General features: G+C 33.2%; 1 protein-coding gene across 1 annotated transcript in view; it reads right to left on the bottom strand.

The window, feature by feature from the left end:
* Positions 1 to 25,456, bottom strand: part of LOC125072667 (protein madd-4) — a 395,564-nt gene that overhangs the window by 323,904 nt on the left and 46,204 nt on the right. The window contains exon 2 of the mRNA XM_047683327.1: positions 20,848 to 20,884. The gene's annotated coding sequence lies outside the window, so the exon portion shown is untranslated. The remainder of the gene's footprint in view (positions 1 to 20,847; positions 20,885 to 25,456) is intronic.

Below are 25,456 nucleotides of genomic sequence, written 5' to 3' on the forward strand. Positions count from 1 at the left end.
CGTTAATATATCCATCGCTGTACGTCGTACTGTATGCAAAGTTTCTTTAGTCAGTCCTTCTAAAGTCTGCGTATTCTCTTCTTAAAATCGATGGTAATTTTTTATTTTACTAAATAAGTTAGAAATTAAATTTATAATTAAAATGCAATATTTAAAAATAATGAAATATTTTAAGAAAGAGGAAAAAAAGATAATATATTTAATTGAACGAAAAATATAATATATAGAATAACTCGTCCTGATTCTAACATAATATTTTATTTATTATACTTTAACTTATTATAATTTTTAAATTAAATTAATAATTAATTGAGATACTTACCCAAATTCTAGAACTAGATCGACTTCTAACTTAGAATAATATTATCACAGCTGTTAAGATATTAAGAACATAATTTAACAATGATCTTCTAGGAATACATATTTCATAATGGTCTGTTATAAGCCGATTGCGCGGAGACATTGTATCGAAGACGCTGTCGTTATAAAAGGTTCTTTTAAATTATTTTCATGACATAATGAGATCTGACTTATCAAGATAGCCACTAGACCAATGAGACGATCAAACAATTATCAAAATCAAAATATACTTAATTCAAGTAGGCTTTTACAAGCACTTTTGAATCGTCTTCACTTAATATAGTTTGTTCAATCAAACTATATTAAGTGAAGCTACCACCGGTTCGGAATGCAGGTTCTACCGAGAAGAACCGACGAGAAACTCACTAGTTACTCTTTACAAACTCTTTACTAGTTAAGTTAGTTAAATACAATAACATATGTGTAAAATACATCCTGATGGAAGTCAACAAGTATTAGCTCCACGCTTTTTATTATATATATAATCTTGTATTGAATGACTTGCCTTCTTTACAAATGTATTTTTTTACAAATGATTTGAATTTATGAAACGGCAAAGTTAAAAGTATTAATATATATATATAATCTGGGCCACATTAGATATTCTATCGCCCAACAACAATACATTAAAAGAAATGGTTAATATTTAGAGTACCAATATCTAGAGGCAGTGATGACAATTTGCCTTCAGATCTCCCATTTGCCAAATATGCCTTTGAAAAATAGTTTATGAGAAAATAGAGTAAAGATTAGCAAAACATAAAAAATAAATACGTATTACAGACAAGATAATTACGGACGGTCAAGTTTTAAAGAATTAAAAAAAACCGTCCATACCTTCACGCTTTGTGGGTACATTAAACAACCCTTTGATGTTTAACCGCAGCCCTAAACACGACCTTTCAGTGCGATCGGTGCGTAATCGACCGTGTTTGGAGGATGTGGGGGAAATACACATTTGCTTAATTTTATTTTGTGCTAATTGAGAAAAGGATATGTCAAAACCCTCTGGTCGTTTACTTGGCGGATTGAGAATGACTTTGGGCATTCATTCATTTAACATCTCTTTTTTTTTAATTAAAAGTAAATAGTTATGATATATTTTTTAAAATAAAACCTTTTCAATGACCTTTGGAGTTGTATAAGTTTTACTATGTGGTAGTAGTAATAATAAAGATAGATTTTTTTATTTTATTTTATTAAATAAATTTTATTTACATAAGAATTATTAATATTAAGTCTTTACATATATAAAAATATGAATTAAACATACAGATAGATTTATAATCACTTCAAATAGGTCTTAAAAGTTGAGTAAGCCAGTTAAATTTCAAAGGGAGGGAGCTTTTTCATTTATTTATTAAAATAGGAAGCCAACGGATATACGATATTGCTTAAAACAAAAAAAATCCATTATCCAATTGATAGTACAAATTTGTATACCACAGTTAGCAAGAGTACTCATCAAAGTTAACTTAAAGATTATCAACATTTACTAGATTATAACACAAAATAATTGCAAATTGAGGGCTTAAAATAATAATTACCAATTTAATATTAAAATGAATTTACTCCTATAAAATTATATTAAAAATTACTTTAATCTACAATATCCAAGGTATAATTTATTATTTAATTTCTTACAGCGTTAAACGACGAGATTCTCCACCTATTTCAGATAAAATTTGTTCCTCTGCCTTCGTAAAATAACATAATAAAAAATAAAAAAAAAACAAGTAAGTAACGAAGAAATATTGAATTAAAAAAAATATAAATATAAAAAAAATATATAAAATAAAAAAATAATCTTATATATATTCATAGCTACGTCACTCAATGCAAGCGAACTACACAGTTACCTGTGATAGATCAGCTAAAAGCCCTAAAACAGAAAAAAGAAAGAACTACACGAGCATCGGCCTATTTGTACTGTACACGCTTCTTTGTGTGCGTCAATATTGGATTAATTAACTTACTGAACGACTGGATCAGAATTAATAAGGTTACAAGCCACCACTCTACTTGTATGCAGGACTCTGTGCGAGTTCGTCCTATTAGATCTTGAATAGATCTTGGTGGTAGGGCTTTGTGCAGGCCCGTCTGGGTATGTACCACCCACTCATCAAACATTCTACCGTCAAACGGCAGTACTCAGTATTGTTGTGTTGCAGTTTGAAGGGTGAGTGAGCCAGTGTGACTACAGGTACAAGGGACGTAGCATCTTGGTTCCCAGGGTTGGTGGCGCATTAGTAATGTAAGGAATGGTTAATATTTCTTGCAACGCCGTTGTCTATGGGCGGTGATGACCACTTACCATCAGGTGGCCCATTTGCTCGTCCTCCTACCGATATCATAAAAAAATAATTAGACGCCACTCTCTCATCTCATATTCTACCGCTAAACAACAATAATTAATATTATGTTTCGGTTTGAAGGTAATTGAGCTAGTTAACCTACAGACACAAGGGACATAATGTAAGGGACGATTAAAATATTTTATATTACTAATATCTATAATGGTTCCTACCTACCACCCAGGACCAATTTTCAATCTACGAACCTATAATAAAGAGCTAATACTTACAGACGTTTTCATATATAATCCAAGTTATATGTTTCAAATAAGCTCTGATGCTTAAGGTCGGATACAAAATTACAAGAATTTCCAAGAGTTAAGATAATATTAATAGTTTCTTTGCCACATTATATTAGTGATAGCGTTTAGACAGTAATGTTCTTCTTGAAAGTTTAAGAATAATTTCCTTACTTCGAATACAAGTTCCCGCTTCGTTGTTAAACAGATTATGTTGAGTTAGTCTTAAGATAAAAAAAATAAGCAATCGAGTTTAACTTTTCGCTGTACTTTAAATTAATATTTTTATTTTTTTTAGCATTAGCAGCCCGTAAATGTCCCACTGCTGGGATAAAGGCCTCCTCTCCCTTTGAGGAGAAGGTTTGGAGCATATTCCACCACGCTGCTCCAATGCGGGTTGGCGGAATACACATGTGGCAGAATTTCGTTGAAATTAGACACATGCAGGTTTCCTCACGATGTTTTCCTTCACCGCCGAGCACGAGATGAATTATAAACACAAATTAAGCACATGAAATTTCAGTGGTGCCTGCCTGGGTTTGAACCCGAAATCATCGGTTAAGATGCACGCGTTCTAGCCACTGGGCCATCTCGGCTCTAAATTAATATTATTAAATATAAATAGTATATATATATCCAAATATAACTGATGAATTAAGTAAACAATTCCTAAATCGTATCCTAATTAATTTCATTTAATTATAAATTAAAAAAGGGTAGGACACTAGAATAGACATTTGACTCAAGTATCTATGGAGATTAAGATGCTATTTATTGTTAAAAGATAGTATGTATGTGCACCAGCTACAAAATGATGAAGATTCCTAATCAAGGTTTGACTATGGCGGGCCAATACCAAGGCCTCACGTACACTAACGTCTTCATTCTCTTAATCCAATCCGACCAAAAAATAATCTGGTCCAAGGCAGAAAGCTTCACGTTTCTTCTTCATGGTAAAGTAGAGTAGTTTAATAATATCAATTTAAAATCTCCAGGCTGTTATGGATAATTTCTGGACGAAAAAATTCCATAGCTTTTTATGGTCCAATCCGGATCCAGGACCTGCGGCCTTGGAAAACGAGGCAGCCAGCCATATAATGGTAATCCTAATCGATCTTCAGCTATAAATATCATAACTAATATATTTTTTAACAATAATAACATATAATAATTTCAATAAAACAAAATACAAGTACGCAACATTGAATGGAAATCATTTCCACTCAATACCCAACATTTCGCTGAAGATAAATTCTTCAGAATAATGCACACCCAGTTCTGAATACTTTAAAAGGAACTATTCTCCCCAAGAATAGCGGTTCCGATTTTTCTTCGCAAGTCACAGCGAATTTGTTTCCGAAAGTTTTCCAATAAAAACTCGCATAATGGTATTCGTGATGATCCAATATCGGGTTTTGCTATACCTTGTGTAATCTCAGCGTTCATGGAGACAATGCCTTATTGAGAAAGGGTTCTATTTGTTCATATTTTTCATTAAGACTTAAGTAAAAAACCGTCGGTATTTTGCTCTTAGTAATAATTTCGAGAAAATTCGACCTAAAGGCTGGATTTATGACAAATTGTTTGGTGTTGTATGACGAAAACAAAGGTTTACATTAAGATATCATTGAAAACTGAGTTTTGCTATATTTTTTTAGATATTATAAATAGCCAAGCAAATAGGTGATCTGATGGTAAATCACAGACTCTATGACTAATTAACTATTCCTACAACGATAATGATGATGGTGAATGAGAACTAAGATGTCCTTTGTTTTTGTAACTTAACTGGTACGCCCAACCTAACCGTTAAGCTTGAATAATGTCCCACCAGCAAAAAAGGGGTAGATATATTTATCCCCTACAAGAACAAACAAGGTTTTAAACCTGACCTTCACGTGTTCAAACCACTCTGCCGATAGTATATAACACTTCCATTTATATAACTTTAAATCCAAATTCTAATAGATAATCTTGAATTTATGGAATACCACGAAGAAAAGAACGTCCAGATTAAATTATATGTGTGAACTCGACTTACGCAATGATAATATTTACGGAACTCTATATTACTTCTTAAATATGACAAAAACATAATATTTAAGCCTAAATTTTAGACGATTGAAACTGCTAAGCACAACTACTTACTACTTAATAGCTATTTCAATTAGATATTACTAAAAACACTTCCTTGTCTATAAATATATACGATGGTGACGTATTAAAATCTATAATTATTTTGTACTTAAAAGATTTAATACGTAATCATTCGTTTCAGCAGAAACAAGCACCTATGAACTGGTATCAATTAATTTGCTTTGATATTCAATATGAACATCCTTCGCTTCCTGGAACCGACACGGAATACATTCAAAGACATTTCAATTTCATGAATGTTCAAGATCAAACGTAAATACTATCACTGAAAATATAATTTATATCTTGTAGTATATGGAAATGACTTTTAGTCATATTTGTATCATATTATATGCTTGAGAGAAAATTATATTATGTCTTTGATACATTCTCAGGTTTAAACTTATTGACGACAAATTATTGAAACAAAATATCAAGAATCATGACATTCGGGCGGAGCCTAACACCACCGTTATGTGTGTTGTATTCATAAACTATTCCGAGACAACTTCAAGCCGGCAAACTTAGATTCTAAATATTGTAACCGTAGGTTGATCATTGATCAGACATATGTAAAATTTTTAACATGAACAAATGAAATTTAAATATTTTGAAATGTATTCTTATTGTCATATTCTGGACGAAGAGATGAAGTCAGTTACTTTTATTTAAACTGTCAACCGCCCACATCTTTAGAAAAACCTAATTAGATAGGTCGACTGCAAGTATGTCAGTAATTTCAGATAATACTAGCGTCTCAAATGTCGATCCATAATAGAGATGACCTCATTGTGTAAATGCTCGTCGATTGGCATCCAGAATCTCTCAAAGACCAAACACCCTATCAAGAGAACAACACGCTTGCAACAATAACGAAATTACCACAGAGTATAATAATTAAAATTGCAATATTTTCGATTGCGATGCTGCCTTAGAAGAAATTAAATTAGTCAAAGGGCAGACAACATGTCCGTGGAGATATAATCGTTTAAAGAAAAAAAAAACTATTTTAGTGTCGTATTTTCCAATACCGTATTAGGCTAGCTCAATTTCAATTCAATAAAATTCTCATTTCCTAACAGGCATTTCTTATCTCACAAATAAACCTCCATTAGAGACCTTCATAAAATATACTCGCAACTGAAAGAATACATCAAAACGAAAATGTCATAGGGTCACAAGCGTATTATCTAAAAACAAGTATAGAACCGTAATTCAATGCAATAAAGTTAAAATTGCTTTGTAGATTCGTTGGCATTTGAATGTGTACTCTGCGAGCTGAATTAAGGATTTCTTAAGCCCCTATTTAAGAAGGTGCGTTCGAGAACCTATTGATTTTCACTTGTCGATTTTATTGCATGCCGACTTTTTGGAGTGTTAGTACAAAAAAGCTTGCACAGTTTTAAATTATTTTAGATCTTATTTCTAGTACGAATAGAGTCTATTATCCTGTGTTGAAATGACTGGTGATCATAGGCATTGGATTATATTTGCAAAATCAGGGAAATTCAAGATTAAAGTGATGAAGTAGCTGAAATTGAAGTGATCTCGTCGGTGACACGCAACGTTTTATTAAATTCAAGTCCTGTACTTAATTACCATCAGATGATTAAAGAACAACTGTCAAAGTTTTACTTCCAAATAAGTTTGGATAAGACTGGATGAATAGTTAATTTAACAGATCACATACAAGTAAATCAACTATATAAAGAACTAAGATTAGTGTCTTCTAATTTAGAAGGGGGATATTAACAGGTTGTTAGATTTAATGAGTCTTTTAATAGTAAAACTAGTGAATAGCCATGATAAGTAAAAGACAACTATAATTAGGAACTGCATGTATCAATACAACATTAATGTATGTAAAATAAATTATGGAGAAGTGCGTAAGTTTGGGAACCACGTGTCTGAATCTTTTATGCTAATTCTAAAATATCTTCTGAATGACATCCAATACGATAGAGGCGAATGTTACCAAATTAAGTAGGAACTCACTTTCAATACATATGATAATGAATGACGAAATGCTATTGGTACGTAGAAGATAAACTTGGGAAACAAAATCCAGCTGGCATGGAATCCACGGCTGTCAATACAAAGACTTATATTCTTAATTTAAAAAGAAAAGTCCGCGAACACAGAATTACTGATAATGGATTGTATAAATCTTGATTATATGACCATAAAAAATCTGATCACTTGCTACTTACTTTAACCTAATGATTTAATTGCAAACTTAAAAAATACTGTTTTGATATGAATCTGAATCTGATATAGTTCGAACGGAATGGACGCATACGAATCACAGTTTGTATAAAAAAATATATGATTTTATACTAAATAAAGTCTTCATTATCTGTACAATGTTTAATAATTATCAACAATTAGAAAAAAAAATAGTTATTGTACAAATCATGACTAAGTGGAATGGTGGCTAGAATGCTAACAGCATTTCCCTGTTGAATCGCAATTCCCATCTTCAGGACAAGAAATGAACCAGCCCTCCTGTCACCAGTGGAGGCAATAAATATATTTTCTTCTTTTTTACATAAATAAGTTATTAAAAAGTTATTTAACACGCATTATGATTTCAAAGATTTCATAAAAGCAAATGTAAATATAACAGTCTTTCTTTTCGGATGAGTTTCGGTTTATAATTAGTATTATAAACTCACCCGCATCACCTAGATGTCAGAAAATCCGCAAAAGCGCGATTTTCAAGACATTTACTGCTTCGCACAACCACTCTGTGGAACCAGCTTTCGCCGGCGGGTTGGTCTTGGGAACCTTCAAGAAAAGAACGTAAAGCACCTGCAAGCCCCCTGATTTTGCAGTTGTCCATGAGCGGTGATAGTCACTTTCTATCAGATGAGACCCCTGCTCGTTTGCCAACTATAACAAAAAAAATAAAAAAAATAATACTCAAATGACTCAGTCCCATCTCGTATTTGAATGGCTGTATATTGCCCGATATTCACGATTCAAAGGTATGATTAACGAATTAATGTGTGATGGCTTTAAAGAGATGAATACTAGTGAGTGTTAGTTCGTCAATCAGCTTGCAGATATGATTCTGTATTTATCAACATTTCTATCTTTCATGTTCAACCACTCAGCGTCAATGGAGTTTATCGATTCAACCTCGAATCCAGACCTGAACGAAAAATAAATACACATGAAATTTTAACCGATTTTAGTGTGTATGTATCAGAGAAATTCATTACACTTTTATGCTTTAAGAATATTTAAACGATATTTTTCGAGTGTGTTCGTTTTCATGAATTAAATTCGAAAAAAAATAAATTGTAAGTATCTTTGCAAAGTTGCTTGTTTTCAGTGTAAGGGACTGAATGGATCACCTGATGGTAAGTCGTCACCACCGCTCGTAAACATTGCAATATTAACCACTCCCTCCTTAGTGCGCCGTCAACCTGAGGAGCTTGATATGTATAAATACACTCAATACCATTTAGTGAATATGTGATGTGTTACAGGTGCTTACTGTAACGAGTAAACAAAAATCCTTTTGAAAGATATCAAATCAAATCAAAATATACTTTATTCAAGTAGGCTTTTACAAGCAGTTTTGAATCGTCATTTAACAAACTATTTAAAGTAAAGCTACCACCGGTTCGGAATGTAGATTGTACCGAGAGTTTAGAGTATAAGTTTTATGTCAATTATAATAAATATATACATATATTATTATACTTATGTCAATTAAAATATTGATAACGGCAATGAGGAATGAACGGCATCTTTTAGTAAGCAGATGTTCTGTAAAATAAATTTGAATTAGCTTTGTAATGCTTTCATGACAATGGGTTTGATGTATGAAATGGAAGAGCTGGATCTCATAACATAAGTAATAGAACTGCTGGTGATTTAGGCTAGCCCCACTGTCCCTATATACGAGGGCTGGCTGAAAAGATTTGAGACCAGGGCATGAAAAGTCTAAATAAACATCTAAATAAAATTTATTTCTCCATATTGTCCCCCTGGAATTCAATGCAATTTTGAGATCTTTTATGCCTTAATAAAGGCTTGTATCCCGTATCATAATTCCTAGACCTTCGTCCCCATAGATGTTTTTTAATTGATTCTCCTCAGCTGAGTCGTACTGCCATTGAAAAATACACATGAAGTTTTAATAACAGCTTTACATCTAACGCATAAGCTTAGTCTATCTGTGTGAAATCGTGTGAAATCTGTTCGCATGACATGACATAATCTCCCTAGGGGGCAATAATGTCAACTAGACTGGTGAAGATTACTTGAACCACGTTCTGTTTCATTCTCAAGTGACTCATTATTGAAAGTTTCCGTGAAAACAAAGTTTATTAGGATTTCCATGCTGACGTTTAGAAGTTTCAACTGCTTATCTTAATAATATTGTAAATGCAAAAGTTTGAATGGATGGATGTTTCTTACTCAATCACGCCTTGGCGGTAGAGCATTGTGTAAACCCGTCTGGGTAGGTACCGCCCCTAATCATATTCTACCGCTAAACAGCAATACTTAGTAGTTGTGTTCGGGTTTGAGGGATGAGTAAGCCGGTTTAACTATTAGCATAACTTTATGCCTATAACATTTTAGTTTCAGGTCAGTGGCGCATTACCGATGTAAGGAATTGTGTTGAATTAAACATTCTTTAAAATTAAAAAGCTTAAAATAGCAAAGCTTAAGCGAACAATATAGACTTGCAATAATATACAAAACTCACCTTTTAACTTCATTGCTTCGTTGAAAAAGGCTTAGCAATACATCAATGCCGGTACACGTTTACAAAATGTTAAATCAACGGACATCCAAGTTTTATTCCGCAACGTATTTTATTCAAACCGAGGGATATAGAGTCTAATTTATTTTTTATCCCATGCTCGTATGAAAAAACACTCCCTTACCGAAGATAAATTTAAAAATCATTGGCCGAGAGGAAAATCTGGTCGAATCATGAATATTTTCATATTTGCTCGAGCACAGAGAACTTTTGTACAGAGAAAAAAAATGTATTCATTTGTGCATGAGTTTGAAAAATCGACCGCATTATATATAATAGAAGCTGAATTTGAAAATAGATATTATACTTGGCCTGGATCATGCGAGACAACAACATGATGGCAAACGATGGTGACCAGTGGCTTCATTATGTCAAGCTAAACAAATGATTGCGGGTTCAACTCGAGCAAGCGTCACAAAAGTTACACATACTTTCATTTTAGCATATTTATCTCGTGCTCGACGTTGAAGGAAAAACGTCGTGAAAATCTACCATGTATATAGGTATCAACCCGTATTGGATTATCATGGTAGTAGCATTCCTGAAATCTTCTAACAAGAAGAGGGCACCTTATCCCAGCAGTGGGATATCACTGAGTATTACTCTTGCCTGTATCATAATTCTATTAGCTAAGCTTACTATTGATATGTTTTGTTTTTGTATAGAATTAGAGTTAAATATCTTTATTAGATGAAAAGGATAATAGCAAAGGATAAAATAGTTTACAACAAGTTAGACCGGATAGTTGAAAGATACCAATAATTTGTCTATATAGTTCTAGTCTGTGGTTTCAAATTTAAATAACTATATAGAAACTACTATATAGTTATTTAAATTTGAAACCACAGTAAATTTAAATAACTATATAGAAACTACTATATAGTTATTTAAATTTGAAACCACAGAGTTTTGTCTAAGGTCTTAAATATAATTATCAATGGTATAATTTTTATTTTTTTTATCAAATAAAATAAAAATGTCTCTGTTTTCGAGTACTCTGTGTAATATGGATATGAAGGGAGTCAATCTGTAGGAGTAGCTCATACACTGTATACCACAAATGCGTCCGGATCGTCTGATCTGATGGCTTTACGTAAATACATTCTAGCATTCCGTAAATTCGTTTAAATAGACATACATATAAACGTGATATTATTCTGTATATTATATACCTCCGCTAAATATATTAAATATGTGGATATTGGTTAAGTCGCCAAATCTACAGGCCGTGGAGACCACTTAGCATCAGGAAGCCAATATGCCTGACAGCCAACCTTTTTTTTTGGGCGCTGGAGGAACATTTCCCCACGGAATATAGGATTCACCGATGCCCAGGACGCCCGCGCGTACGCACGCCCAGAGCGGCGTAGAACACTGAAATACTCGCTAAAAAACTAACGGTACCCTGAAACTTTAATACTCTTTATTGCCGCGGTCATGGTGAGTCAGTGTAATAACAGACAAAAGGTACTTACTATACACTAATAATCTATATACTAGGACCACTTACCACAAGGTGGACCATTCACCTACCCGTCACTGTATACATTTTAGGATTAAAATAAATCTTAGACTTACTGCAACTTACTTATATATTATAATAAGCTTTTACTTGTTAACTTAAGGTTAACTTTACTTTGTTGTTTGTAAGTGGCAACTTAAGCTCATACCAGTTTACAAGCAAATTAACTAAGATGGCCCCCGTAGCTAGAAAACGTAAACCTTAACTGAAAGTATTATTTAATTTTCAAGTGTTTAATTGGTTTATTGGAAACCTGTATGTGGTAAATGACCTTAGCCCAGTATTTATAGAGTCAGTACAGACTTTGACTGTATAATAATAAATAAATATTGGACAACATCACATACATTACTCTGATCCCAATGTTAGTAGCTAAAGCACTTGTGTTATGGAAATCAGAAGTAACGACGGTACCACAAACACCCAGACCCAAGACAACATAGAAAACTAATAAACTTTTTCTACATCGACTCGGCCGGGAATCGAACCCGGAACCTTGGAGTGGCGTACCCATGAAAACCGGTCTACACACTACTCGACCACGGAGGTCGTCAATAATATAAATCAATAAAAAAAAGGAATCAACAGTAATATTCTGTGGTAATTCAATGATATGGTACCAGCAAGGTCTCGTGATGAGATAACAAAAGAAACTCCTCGTGTAGTCAACTTTCGTACTTGAGCTCTTTTCTTTTTATTAGTTTATAACTTAAATAAAAGCTTGCTTTTTATAGCGTTTCTACATTAGTAATGCAGCCAATAACACCTCCAAGTTCAAATGTCAAATCGTAACTGTCTTTGTATCTATCTCTTTCAAATTCATGAGAATGAAATGCAAAGGTCGAATCAATATCTGATTCTATAATAAATATTAAAATAATAAATATGAGAAAGAATTGAAACATTTGAATAATATCTTGATACGCTCGGTAGGCTCACTATAAAGGAAGACAAGCTTAAGCGTCAAAATCGTACTATTGCGAAATGAGTTTTAAAATAAACACATTAATAGGTTTTACGATTGTACTTCTTTGGCGCTTAAGCGTTTATTGCTTTTCCATGGATTTTAGGTTGTCAACTTAAACTGAATGACTGTCCCCTGTCGTCACACTGCTCTTTAATTAAGATTTTACTTTTTTTGATATTTATATGTTATTTGTCTTGTTTCAATTATGTTTTACATTATTATTATTAATTAATGTCCAAATAAAGACTTATTTTTTATTAATAAAATGGCTTGTTCTGTCTACCAACGCACAGCCAAAACTACAGAGAATGATTTTTTTTGTATTTGGATATTACAACTTTAACTTTTTACTAGTCAGCTAGGTTGGTATGGAGATTTGTATTTACACAGCTAGTGGTTACATATACGAGACCCCTATCTTCTATTTTCGACACGTGCTGTATACTGAAACAATATTTTTTGTATGTATTTAATGAGCGGATCCATGCTCACTTGTTTTATGCCGAAGCGCTAATCAGAAGTAGGTCAATTTCGATCTGTTAATACCTATGTAGGTGATATCAGCCCAGTCTGCTCTCATTGTATTTGAAATTGAAACAAGAAACTAAACAGACTAAAGATTCTCTTGTTTTACAATTAACAAGAACTATTAGGTCTTCAGGCAGTGGAAAATATTAAAAAATATTTTTCATATGTATGTGTGTTGTGAGCACGAAAAATGGTTACGTTCGGCTCAATTGGATGAAGAAAGATGAATAGATTATAATGTCACCGTCTCCTTCCAAATAGATCTTAGTATTGCAGTCACGTCATAGAAGCACAGATTCATGCTGGTTTTTTTTTTAACATAACATAAAAGATTACTGTAGTTTGTAGATCTCATCAAAAAGAAGTATTTAATAAAATTATAGCAAACCTTTTTCTGAAGCACTCTTTGATTACAAAAGACTTATTCCTTTATTGTGGACATTACTATCGGGGCATATACAAGAAAAACGTTTGATATCTGAAAAAAAAAAGAAAATCGCTATTGGAAAAAAAGTCCAAAGGATTTCGTTCACACATTGCAATCAGCTGTGATAGTCCGACAACACATTAGAGAAAGTGAACGCTTACGCCCATACAAAGGACTCGAAAAAAAAAATATCTTAGAAAAAGGTGAAAACACGAAAAACACAAGTGCTTCTACACTTGTTTGCGTCAGAAAATGAGGCGTCGCGAAAAAAATAACGTTCTTCTTTCGAATTCCGCCAAGCGCGGGCTCTCGCCCGTTAGCTGTCATTTGTTTCGTTCGAAATTCAAACTGAAGTATTCTGTTATGTTCGAGCGTTATTCTAAATGTTAACAGAAAATTCTCAAAATGTTTTATTTGATTTGTATATTTTATCGAATGCTTTTCACATTTCGACAATAATGTAACTCGTTTGAACAAGTGTTATTTTTTTATGATAACTTTGATTATAATATTTCATATTTTGTTTTTAAATTCTTATGAACTGAAATATTAAGAACTGGATCGGCTGATGTTTTCTAATTTGGTTTAATTATTGGGATATTTTAAAAAACATTAGCATATTTTTTATTAGCATTAGCAGCCCGTAAATGTCCCACTGCTGGGATAAAGGCCTCCTCTCCCTTTGAGGAGAAGGTTTGGAGCATATTCCACCACGCTGCTCCAATGCGGGTTGGCGGAATACACATGTGGCAGAATTTCGTTGAAATTAGACACATGCAGGTTTCCTCACGATGTTTTTTTTGTTTATTACATTCCTCATGTAATAAACAAAACAAACAAATTAAATCAATGATGCAGATCCAGGTGTTTCAACCACTGGACTTAATTAAGAATAAATTATACAAAATTGTTTTACAATATTAAAATTCAGCGTATACAGTACAGCATACACAAGCAGTTCACAGTATCTCAAAAATATTATTCCTCGTACTGAATTATAAAAGTATATATTACTATTAAACAAGGCTTTTAATACAGAGCCGTCAATTGCAGTATAAACTTTACTGTACTAAATACATTTTTGCAACATTATAAGAATGATTTTCTGCTGACTGTACCCTTTTCTACGTAATTTACCCCCTCAGACTATGACTCAGCTAAAGGCGGAGTATCACTGCAAGAGATTTACGTATTTCTGTTATAAATCTCGAACCCGCTACTAATTATTTTCTTTTGATTGAATTTCATTGTACCTCTGTTTGTCTATTGCTCTTTCACGAACAAACCAAGCAAGCTTGGCTTTTCATACTAGGAAGGATGAAAAGCCAACGGCTACTTTTTATGCCTAACACCTGACAACCAGTCCCTAAAACGCGAGCGAAATCGCGGGCGATAACTAGTCTGAAATAAATTCACTTATTATACTTATTATAATAAATTATGTTTTATTGAACATAATTTCGGAACCCAAATTAATTTTATGAATGCAAATTGATCTGATTTTTGATTGGTTCTTCGACGTAACAATTTTACTACAGAAAAACCTTTAAAAAAATATAATAATATTATCAAAAATAAATTTAAGATCAAAAGCAAATATTACTTGCGAAAAATACCATTTACATTCAAAACAAACAAAAACAGTCGTAATATTCTCATAAAACGAAAACAATATTTTTAATAAAGTGCTCAGCCATGCCGTATACGAAACGACGTTCAAGCCAAGCCAAGCAAAAACTTGCGACACAACTAACGATACAATAGCTCCTTCTATAACTCACAAACTCACAGCTATGACATAAGCCAGCCATCAACTGTTCTACGCAAGCTGTAACTTCGTAAATGACTCATTTCTTATTACACGATTAACATCATGCCAACGAAATAGCTGCAATTTTGGCACAAGCTGCATCGTGTTAAATTAGCTATAATTCAGTGTTGTGGACATTGATGTCTCGGAGTAGTTTGGAAATTTATTCAATATATTATATTTTTGTATTATAATGGATATTATAATAGTAATAAGCCTTTTTTTAGTCTGTGTGTGTGCGCGCAAACACAGAGTTCTTTGCTTTGATGGGACCGGATCCGGAGTGATATTAGGCAACATACAACATTGGCAACCTAAATCCGGTTTGCTATTACATTTTTCTTAACAGATGTACTCAGTAGCTGGTAAATAAAGACGTTTTTTTTATTGTATGTATAACACATATAAATCTTCTGTACGTATGTATGTAACTGAACTCTTCCGAAACAGTGGGACCGATTTCGATAACATTTTTATTTGAATTTGAAAAGGTTCTTGTTTAGATTAGATCCGGTAGGTGGTCACTCTAACGAAGTCGGGTCGAGCAGTAGGTAAAATAAGTATATGTATATAATATACTACAATACTATAAATTGATCACAATTTTGATGTTACGACACATAAATATGTTTAAAAACAATTAATTTTGTATCTAACTAGCTTCCGTCCACGGTTTCACTCGCGTGTAAGGGGGGCAGGTGTTAGGTAACTTAAGTCAAGTTTAGTGAGGGTATCAGCATTCTCGATTTCGTCGAAATCTGTCCAACCGTTTTAAGAGATTGATTAAAAAACATATAAACTTTAACATTTATAATATTAGTAGAACTATTTATTTTGATGCGCTTATATTGAATCGCTACCTACGAGGCCGAACCCTCCACTGAACTCACTTTCGTAAACAACTCGACGATTAGAGTATGACTCGGATAAAAAAACACAAGTCCCTTTGAAAACACACGCCGATACCAATTTACTTTCAAACTTTGATATAGCGGCTGTAAAAAAAACTAAAAATTAAATTAAAAAGCAGAGACATGTGGAGTGGATAATAGACAATATAGAACAATATTCTATAATCGAATAAGCTCTGATTGGTTACTGAAATGTCATCTTAGAATATTAATTTAAACGGTGGTTCCCCGAGAAAAAACGGGCAAATTTTATTCTTTTCACTAATTTAGTATTATTTATTTTATTTACCATACAATAAAAGCATTTTAATTATTTTTGGTGTTGAAAACTAAGGATTTTATGTCATATAGGCAGATAGACTAGCTAATGGATCATCAGATGGTAAGTGGTCTTTGCCCATTGACATTGACAGTAAATATCAATCATTCCTCATATCACTAATGCAAACTTTTCACTGTTCCAGTCCTATGTAATGTGTGGTAACATAAAAAAATAATATCAAAGTGTTCGAAGTGATAGGCGATTGCTCTGTGCCTTAAGGGTGATGCTGGGTAATGAATACTAAGGTATTTTTTAATACATTCTCAATTAGGACAATTTCAATTTTGATTGACAAAAATATCCAAAGGTTAAAGTCCTGAATCGGACCATATAATGCCAACACGTAGAAAAGTTGTCGCTATAAAAACATTCAGTATCAGTCGAGGGATAATGTAATTTTGCGGGTTATATTCCCCTCGGTGCCGTTTAAGGTTCGAAAATCGGGGCTTACTTCTAAAAATCCTATAGAAAAACAGTATATTCTCAGAAAGTACTTTTGAACTAAAATGTTATCAACATGTATTCTACACTTTATGTTAAATCTTAAAGGATTAAATATGTGCTATTATATTCAAACAATAAAAATAAACGGTAACCCTTCTATGCTTTTTTTTTGATGGTGATATTGACGAACGGACAAATATTAGTGATTACTACCCTCCATAAACATCGGCGCTGTAAGAAATACAGATTTTTCACAACCATTGTACCACCAACCATGAAAACTTTAGTAAAAACCTATCAAGAACTACGAAAAAAATTATAATAAAATGTTAATTAAAAAAATATACGTAAAGGTGGTTTATATTGTATTTACTTCTGGTAAAATAAAAATCAGACAAATATAATCACATTATATCGTATTCAAACTGAATCAATGTTCTCTTTCATTCAATGAATTTCAACTCCATACGATACAGTTTTTGCAATAGAAGCCAGACGAAAAATTAACCAAGCGAAAAACAATCTATCGACTCCGAAACATCGGGAGGGAACACGAACAAAAAGGCCTTTGGCATTCCTACTGTTTCGTTTCGTTACAATACGTTGAACAAAATAGTTCGGAAACAACGCATTCGACATCCTAATGGATTCCTGATGGGCATACTGTATACGCTTTTCTAACTCTGGACGTTTCAAAGCCGTTTTAGAAAAAAAATGCTCCAATTTTGCTTACTAAATTTAGGTAACTATTTGTTAAAAAAATATTATCTATTGCTGTAGAATTTGCAGTGAAGTGACGCAGTGACAGACCTCTACACGTCAGGTTTTAAAATATTTTGCACAAGTATATAAGTATGTGCGCAAAGACAGGTGAACTATATGAACGGCAAGGGCCGACACGACTGGATAAAATAAAATTACTAATTACGAATTAATTTCAAACGTTGTTAATGGTCCCTTCCATTGGTTAGGTTAGTTTTTATTAATTTGTTTTTTCGATGTGTTTAATTTGTGTTTATAATTAATCTCGTGCTCGACGGTCAAGAAAAATATGGTCAAGCCCCCATCTGTTATTTCAATAAAATACTGTCACAATTGTGGAGCATGGTAGAATTAGCTCTAAACCTCTTTCTTTGCGGAGAAGGCCATCGCCCAGCTGTGAAATAGGACTTTACTAAAGTTGTTAATCTATTTAATTGTAGATAATATACAATAAAAAGATCTTCGTTATAAACGTGTGACGTGTAAAGTGACTTCACGTTTTAAATTATTATTATTATGTTTTTAATTGTATAAATACATCGGCACTTCACACTATTAAGTCTGGGTTACTCTCATTTACTTTATCTTTAAATCTATTAACGTTTTAAATTTAAAGTCTTTCCTTAACCAATTTTACTACCGCTTTTAACACGAACACTACATAATAACGTCATTAGTTGGTTTATCGTTTTTTTACGAGTGTTTGTTGTAAGTGCGCCTTGTATATTTTAAAGTGACCCTTTACGTTCTTTTTTATAGATATTCATTTATTTAACAACGCAAGGTTCTTTAATTAAAGTTTTAAAATTGCATTCTTATTTTGAATTATTGTGAAACCTAGAATTCTTAATGTAATATCCGACTCTGTGAGACGTGACGTGAGAGTGAGACGTCTCACGCAAAAAGATATCATTTCGGTTGTCAAAGTTACACGCACTGTTATTTTTTTTAACCTAGATGAACACAATTAGACAGTGCTTTCTAAACTATTCGTGTATTAAAACTCCATACTAAATTATGATAAATAAAATATTCTATTCATTTTGAAATTAGAGCAAAAATAAACATCGATACGAATCGATATAAATTTATAAAAAACGCTAATGATGTTATACGTTTTATTAATTTGACAATAACTTATAAATTTAAAAGCACGTTAATATTAAGGCTCTCGTATAATTATATATATATATATATATATACATATTGTGTACTAATTTATTTTTAATGAGTTGGCACCCATGTGCTTCCAACCTTCGATCTACCGATACACAATAATACTAGGTATTGTTGTTTGGCGGTAACTGATGAGTGAGTGGTAGCGAGGCAAAGTTTGCACGAAGCCCTACCTCCAAGCAAAAGTAGCTACGGCACTACTGAAACACATTATTATGAAACATTTATAGTAGAATCCAGTGATCGTATAATATACTAGTTCAATATAGCAATAAATCAAAAATGCTTTATTCAAGAAAACGCTTTCAAGCACTTTTGAAAAATCATTTTACTAGAATAATGAAAAGTAAAACTACACGTTTAAAATGTAAATTCTACTGAGTAGACCTGACAATAAACTCAGTGTTTTATACCGAATAAAAAAAAAAAAATACATTACATTAGTACATTAGCAGCCAGTAAATTTTCCCACTGCTGGGCTAAAAGCTTCCTCTCTCTCCCTTTGAGGAGAAGGTTTGGAGCATATTCTACCACGCTGCTCCAATGCGGGTTGGCGGAATACACATGTGGGAGAATTTCGTTGAAATTAGACACATGCAGGTTTCCTCACGATGTTTTCCTTCACCGCCGAGCACGAGATGAATTATAAACACGAATTAAGCACATGAAAATTCAGTGGTGCCTGCCTGGGTTTGAACCCGAAATCATCGGTTAAGATGCACGCGTTCTAACCAATGGGCCATCTCGGCTCTTAAATAAAAAAATTAGTAATTCTTTACTCCGTCAATGCACCAGCAATCCTATGAAATGAGGTATTATGTCCCTTATTCCTACAGTAACACAGGATCCCTTTTTACAAACCAGATTACTATACTAGGTATTGCTGCTTGGCCATAGAATATCTGAGGAGTGCGTGGCACTTACCCAAACTTGCACAAAGTTCCACCAAAACTATACACGTATGAATTAATTATTTACAGTAAAATTTTACCCAGTACAATGTATCATTAGCATTTTTAGCATTAGCAGCCTGTAAATTTTTCCACTGCTGGGCTAAAGGCCTCCTCTCCCTTTGAGGAGAAGGTTTGGAGCATATTCCACCATGCTGCTCCAATGCGGGTTGGCGGAATACACATGTGGCAGAATTTCGTTGAAATTAGACACATGCAGGTTTCCTCACGATGATGATAAATCGAGACTTTATTTTAATCCTAAATATTATAAGTGATAATTATTATTGCTTTTTTTTTCAATGACTCAGCAACGGAGAGTCCTATCGATTACTCACGCATCGAAGAATGAAATATAATACCGGTTTTTTATCCCAAAAAAATCGAAGGGGAAAAATTCGTGCTTAAAAGCGTTCCATACTTCGTACATTTGTTGTTGACGTATAAGTGAATGCTTCTGGTATATTACCATCGAATTAGAAAATAGGAACATCTACGAAATACATTTTATAAAATAACTAGTTGACCCTGCGGCTTTACACGCGCGAAATTTATAAAACACAAACCGTAAAATCCCTTTAAGGAACCTACCTACCAAATTTCAAGTTTATATAATCAATGAGTGGTATTTCGTTTTATACGTACAAATTTACTTAATAAGAAAAATCAATTTTCGTTTTATTACGTATCATGACATAAAACTTTAGCCCCTATCAGCACCCTCACGGTTAAGCAAAGCATCTAAATAGGCAGAAATATTGATTCGCCGACTGCAAACGAGAGAATGTAATCATAGCGGTTATAATAAAATAGGGCGAGTTCTGTAACGCAGGCAGAAAGCCACTTAGAGACAGTCGTAACGTTCGGGTGAAATCCTTTTAGACGGTACCCTTACTATTTGTTTTTATGACGATTAAATAAATATAAATATCATATTTTATTATATACTGTTTCGGGAGAAGTTTAAGATTATATGTTTTTTTCCTATGCAGATAAACCAGGGGTTAAAAAACACTAAGATATTTATTACATTATTTCCAAAATTTGAACTGCAAAAGGTACCAGGGAAAATAATAGTTATCTCAAAAATTGAAATATAATCTAGTTGCATATCTTAAATATAACATTTAAATATAGAATGAATATAATTTAGAATTACCTCTATCCACCTGATCCAGGAAGAAACTGGCCTTTATCTGAAAAAAAAAAAAGATAAGTGAATTAATTACGTGCTCTGAATAAAAACTCTTTGCGGATTATCTGTTTACGCTTTGTTGTGTTTGTGTGTAGTTTTCTGTTTAAAATACGTATTTTTATATATTTTTACTTTGTGCTCTCTATTGAGTTTAGCGTGTCTAGTTACCTTTAAACGACTTAAAATCATGACCTATATGACTTTGAATTTCATTCCGAGCCAATAAAAAGTGTACTAATAGTAGTATTTTCCTCTTTAGAAATTATCAGTCCGAAGTTAGGAATCCTCAGTTTTGGAACGCCCGTTAAACCGTCCTATGTTGCATTGTATTATGAACAATTAATTACCGGTAGATTTTTTTTACTTATTAATGTTTATAGTGGACTATGACGGGGTGAAATTCAGTAGCTATGGATATATTACTATTGAATTTTACTGGCTTTTCTCTATCGAATCTAAAATCTGAAGTGATGGTCAATTTACGTTCACTAAAAATCTTTATCATGACAATTCAAATGCGTTATTTTCTCCGCCGATGTGCCCTTGTATCATATTTATAATTTCATGTGACACACAATAAATTATAAATTTAAATTTTAGTGTGCCTGCATAGTTTTATTGCCAAGCAACATCACAATTTAGATATTTGGATTGCAAAATGATGACAGATTGCATTTTCATGTTGCTTTGAACTACTATGATCTACTATGACGCTTCTTCATTGATTCGCCATTTCTCGGAATTCCAAATTCAAAAGCGCTTATTAACCCAATTGAATGAAGCATATTTTGTTATTGACATTTAAATGAATAGATGCTCGTATATTATCTTTAGTTACAACGCGTTTTAAAAGCATGCGGTTAAGAATATAATTACATAACATGACGACTTAGATTCTATGGTCAGTCAGCGCCATACATAGTGATTATGGTCGGAAGTAACCACTCAAACCAATGGTTTAATTCACCTCTTGTTTTTGACTTCATCTAGATTAGGAAGGTGTTATATTTCGCTAGTATATGTCTATCGTAGAACATACTTATAAGTCGAACTCACCTCGAACTCGAGTCATCGTTGGCAAATAGTAGTACTGTATTTAATAGCCTATAAATTCCAGAAACGCTTGATCATGGAATAAATAATAATAGTGCGCGCTCTTCTATTATGTCAATTAAACTAATTACTGACTAAGGAGTGTTAGAAGGTACGCTACGCTCAATACCATACCTACAACAGATAACCACACTTAAGAAATAATTCAGTATGAAAAATAAAGATACTGTTGTCTTAGATTTTCGCGATTATTACACATTGAAATAAAACTAGTGTTCGTGGTCACGGGCAGACTGCCCGTGAACACTGCAAAGTGCTCGAAACGTCGGGATGTTAAAATAATTAATATACGCGATTAAATCCGTTAAAAACTAGTTTTATTTCAATAAAGATACTCTCGGAATACGGGTGAATGATCAATACGCGATCTGAGTAGCGTTTACCCATATTTTTCAATAATTATTATTGTCGAATTTCGACCACTAGTCAATCATACCTTATATTATAATTATATAATATTATATATATTCAAAAAAAACAAGAACATATAAATCCGTTACGGTTTAATATTCCAAAACAGAGTGACTAGAACTTGGTGGTAGGGCTTCGTGCAAGCCCGTCTGGGTAGTCTCAGCAGTACTCAGTATGGTTGTGTTTTGGTTTGAAGGTTGAGTGAACCAGTGTAACTACAGGCAAAAGGGACATAACATCTTAGTACCCAAGGTAACGCATTGGTGATGTAAAGGATGGATAATATTTCTTACAGCGCCATTGTCTATGGGCAATAGTGACCATTTTCATTATCAGGTGGCCCATTTGCTCGTCATAAAAAAAGAAAAAAAAGTGTAGTTTTATTATATCTTATTGATGTCAAAAGTATGACCAATCAAATCTTCATATCTTCAGATTTTAATGTATTCATCTCGGGCTCAGCGGTAAATGAAAACATCTTGAGGAAACCTTCATGTGTCTAATTTCAATGAAATTCTGGCACATGTGTATTCCACCAACCGGCATTCAAACCTTCTCCTCAAATGGAGAAGGGGTCTTAGCCCAGCAGTGAGAAATTTACAGGCTGTTAATGATAATGTAATATATTTAATAAATATATGTTTAATGCTCTACGAGAATCCGCTTCAATTAATAATACAGTTAAAAAGCAATTTATGCTTTGAAATACATAAATATTTACTTCGAATCATCATATCACAATCTTCAACTATAATAACTATGGAAACTAATTTCAATGTTTGATCAAACAAAACGGTTAATCGGAACACGATGTAATTATTTTGGAGGGTTGATTAAAGATTACTCACAATATTAGGCTTTATATTATTATTGTACGTCATTTATACTTTAAGAAATGTGATAATTATTTATTTGTTAATAACTTACAACATTAAAATCATCGATCAGATCGTGACATCATCAGCGGCAGGAATGCTAGCATTTCCATGTTGAGTCGCATTACGAGTACAGTTGCTCTCGGAAAGTGATCATACAGTAAGGCAATAAGACGGAAAATTAATAATGAGCTATCAAAATCAAAATATGCTTTATTCAGGTAGACTCTCACAAGCACATTTTAAACGTAATTTTACAGAATTGTATTCAATGTGAAGTTGAAATGGCCCAGTGGTTAGAACGCGTGCATGTTAACCGATGATTTCCGGTTCACATCAACGAAAGTCTGCCACATGTGAATACACCAACCCGCATTGGAGCAGTGTGGTGGAATATTTTCCTAACCTACCCCTCAAAGGGAAAGAAGGCCTTAGCCCAGCAATGGGAAATTTACAGGCTGTTACTGTTGTATTAAATGTAAAGCTATCACCGAAATGTAGATTCCACTTTCACCGAGAAAATTTTTAAGAATATCAGTAGTTATGCCATTTAGGGCATTTGTATGATCTCTAACACTGATCTTCCCCTTAAACACACTTATTTTATTTACGCCACCAAAAAGCAAAGCTGGTGTAAACAGTGAACGAAGATGCTGCCCAGTCAGAATTGAATCGGCTCCTATCCGATTAAAAGGCAGGCACTGTGAGCTCTTGAGGCAAAATTTTAATAATGTACCAGGTATATGTACTCGTATACTTAGTTCTGTAATATTAATTCCAAACAAACAAACTTAGCAAGAATAATATCTTCGCATAACACAAGAATCGAAAGTTTAAAACTTGCCTCGTATAAAAGTCTTCTAGAAAATTCGTTTATTACTCCAACATGGAGAAATTTGGATTGAAGCGTAAAAAAAATCTCGAGAGATTTCTGAACGGAAAAAGTTTTAGGAACTATTTTTGTTTTACCTCACCACTGGGAATAGACTAACATCAAATGGTTTTATATTAAAATAAACCAAAGTCACACATAAAAAGCCTATAAATATCCCACTGCAGGGGTAAGGCATCCCCTCCCTTTTGATGAGAAGTTATGGAGCTTATTCCACTACGCTACGCCAAAGCGGATTGGCGGCTCCACTAATAAGGTATCCAATACTTTTACGACTTCCGAGGCCGAGTTGTATGTACACCGGTTTTCATGGGTTCATTTTCGATGTTGTCTTGGATCTGGGTGTTTGTGGTACCGTCGTTACTTCTGATTTTCCATAACCTAGATATTCTACCGCCAAATAACAGTACTCTGTATTGTTGTGTTCCGGCTAGAAGGGTGAATGAGGCAGTGTAATCACAGGCACAAGGGACATAACCTCTTAGTTCCCGAGGTAGGTGGCGCATAGGTGATGTAAGGAATGGTTAATATTTCTTATAGCGCCTTTGTCTGTGGGCGGTGGTGACCACTTACCATCAGGTGGCCTATATGCTCGTCCGCCAACCAATGCCATAAAAAAAAACACGTGCTTAAGCTACTTAAATTGGGATCAGAGATATGTGATGTTGTCCAATATTTATTATTTAATTTATTTAAGCTGTAATGTAAAATATAATGAAATAATCTTTGAAAAAAACACATGCCGTTACAAAAGTATCACTGTAATCGAATTTTCCCAAATCAAATTTTCATGACTATATTTGAAGTGTGCTTTGAATAAACAAATGATGCCAGTGCAAGATCCTTACTTACTTTCATGACAAGACTTCAAGTACGTCAAGGTTATAATTTATGAAATGATTTATATATACGTTTCAATTTACTCAGGACCCAGGGAGTACACGTGACTTAACCAAAGATTAAGAGGTTCAAATTCGTATATACAAAAGTTTCCATGAGACAAATTTGTGTTCATAATTTATCGTTTTAGGTGGCACCGAATCTCAAGAAAAATTCTTTCAAACGTGGATCTATCAGCGTAATGGAAAAAACTCCAAATCTACTCAAAGATGAGAACGTCAGTCTATCAAAGGGATATTTAAAATCAAATCAAATTTTTCTATAAACATTTCACTTACTTATTGGTAAAAGTAACCTACCAGCAGTTCGGAAAAGAAAATACCCTGACCTGAGAAGAACTGGCGAAAGGTATTTTTTGAGAATTAGTAATTTGGTAATCATT

This window comes from Vanessa atalanta, chromosome 22 (genome assembly GCF_905147765.1).
Source record: "Vanessa atalanta chromosome 22, ilVanAtal1.2, whole genome shotgun sequence".
NCBI lineage: Eukaryota > Metazoa > Arthropoda > Insecta > Lepidoptera > Nymphalidae > Vanessa > Vanessa atalanta.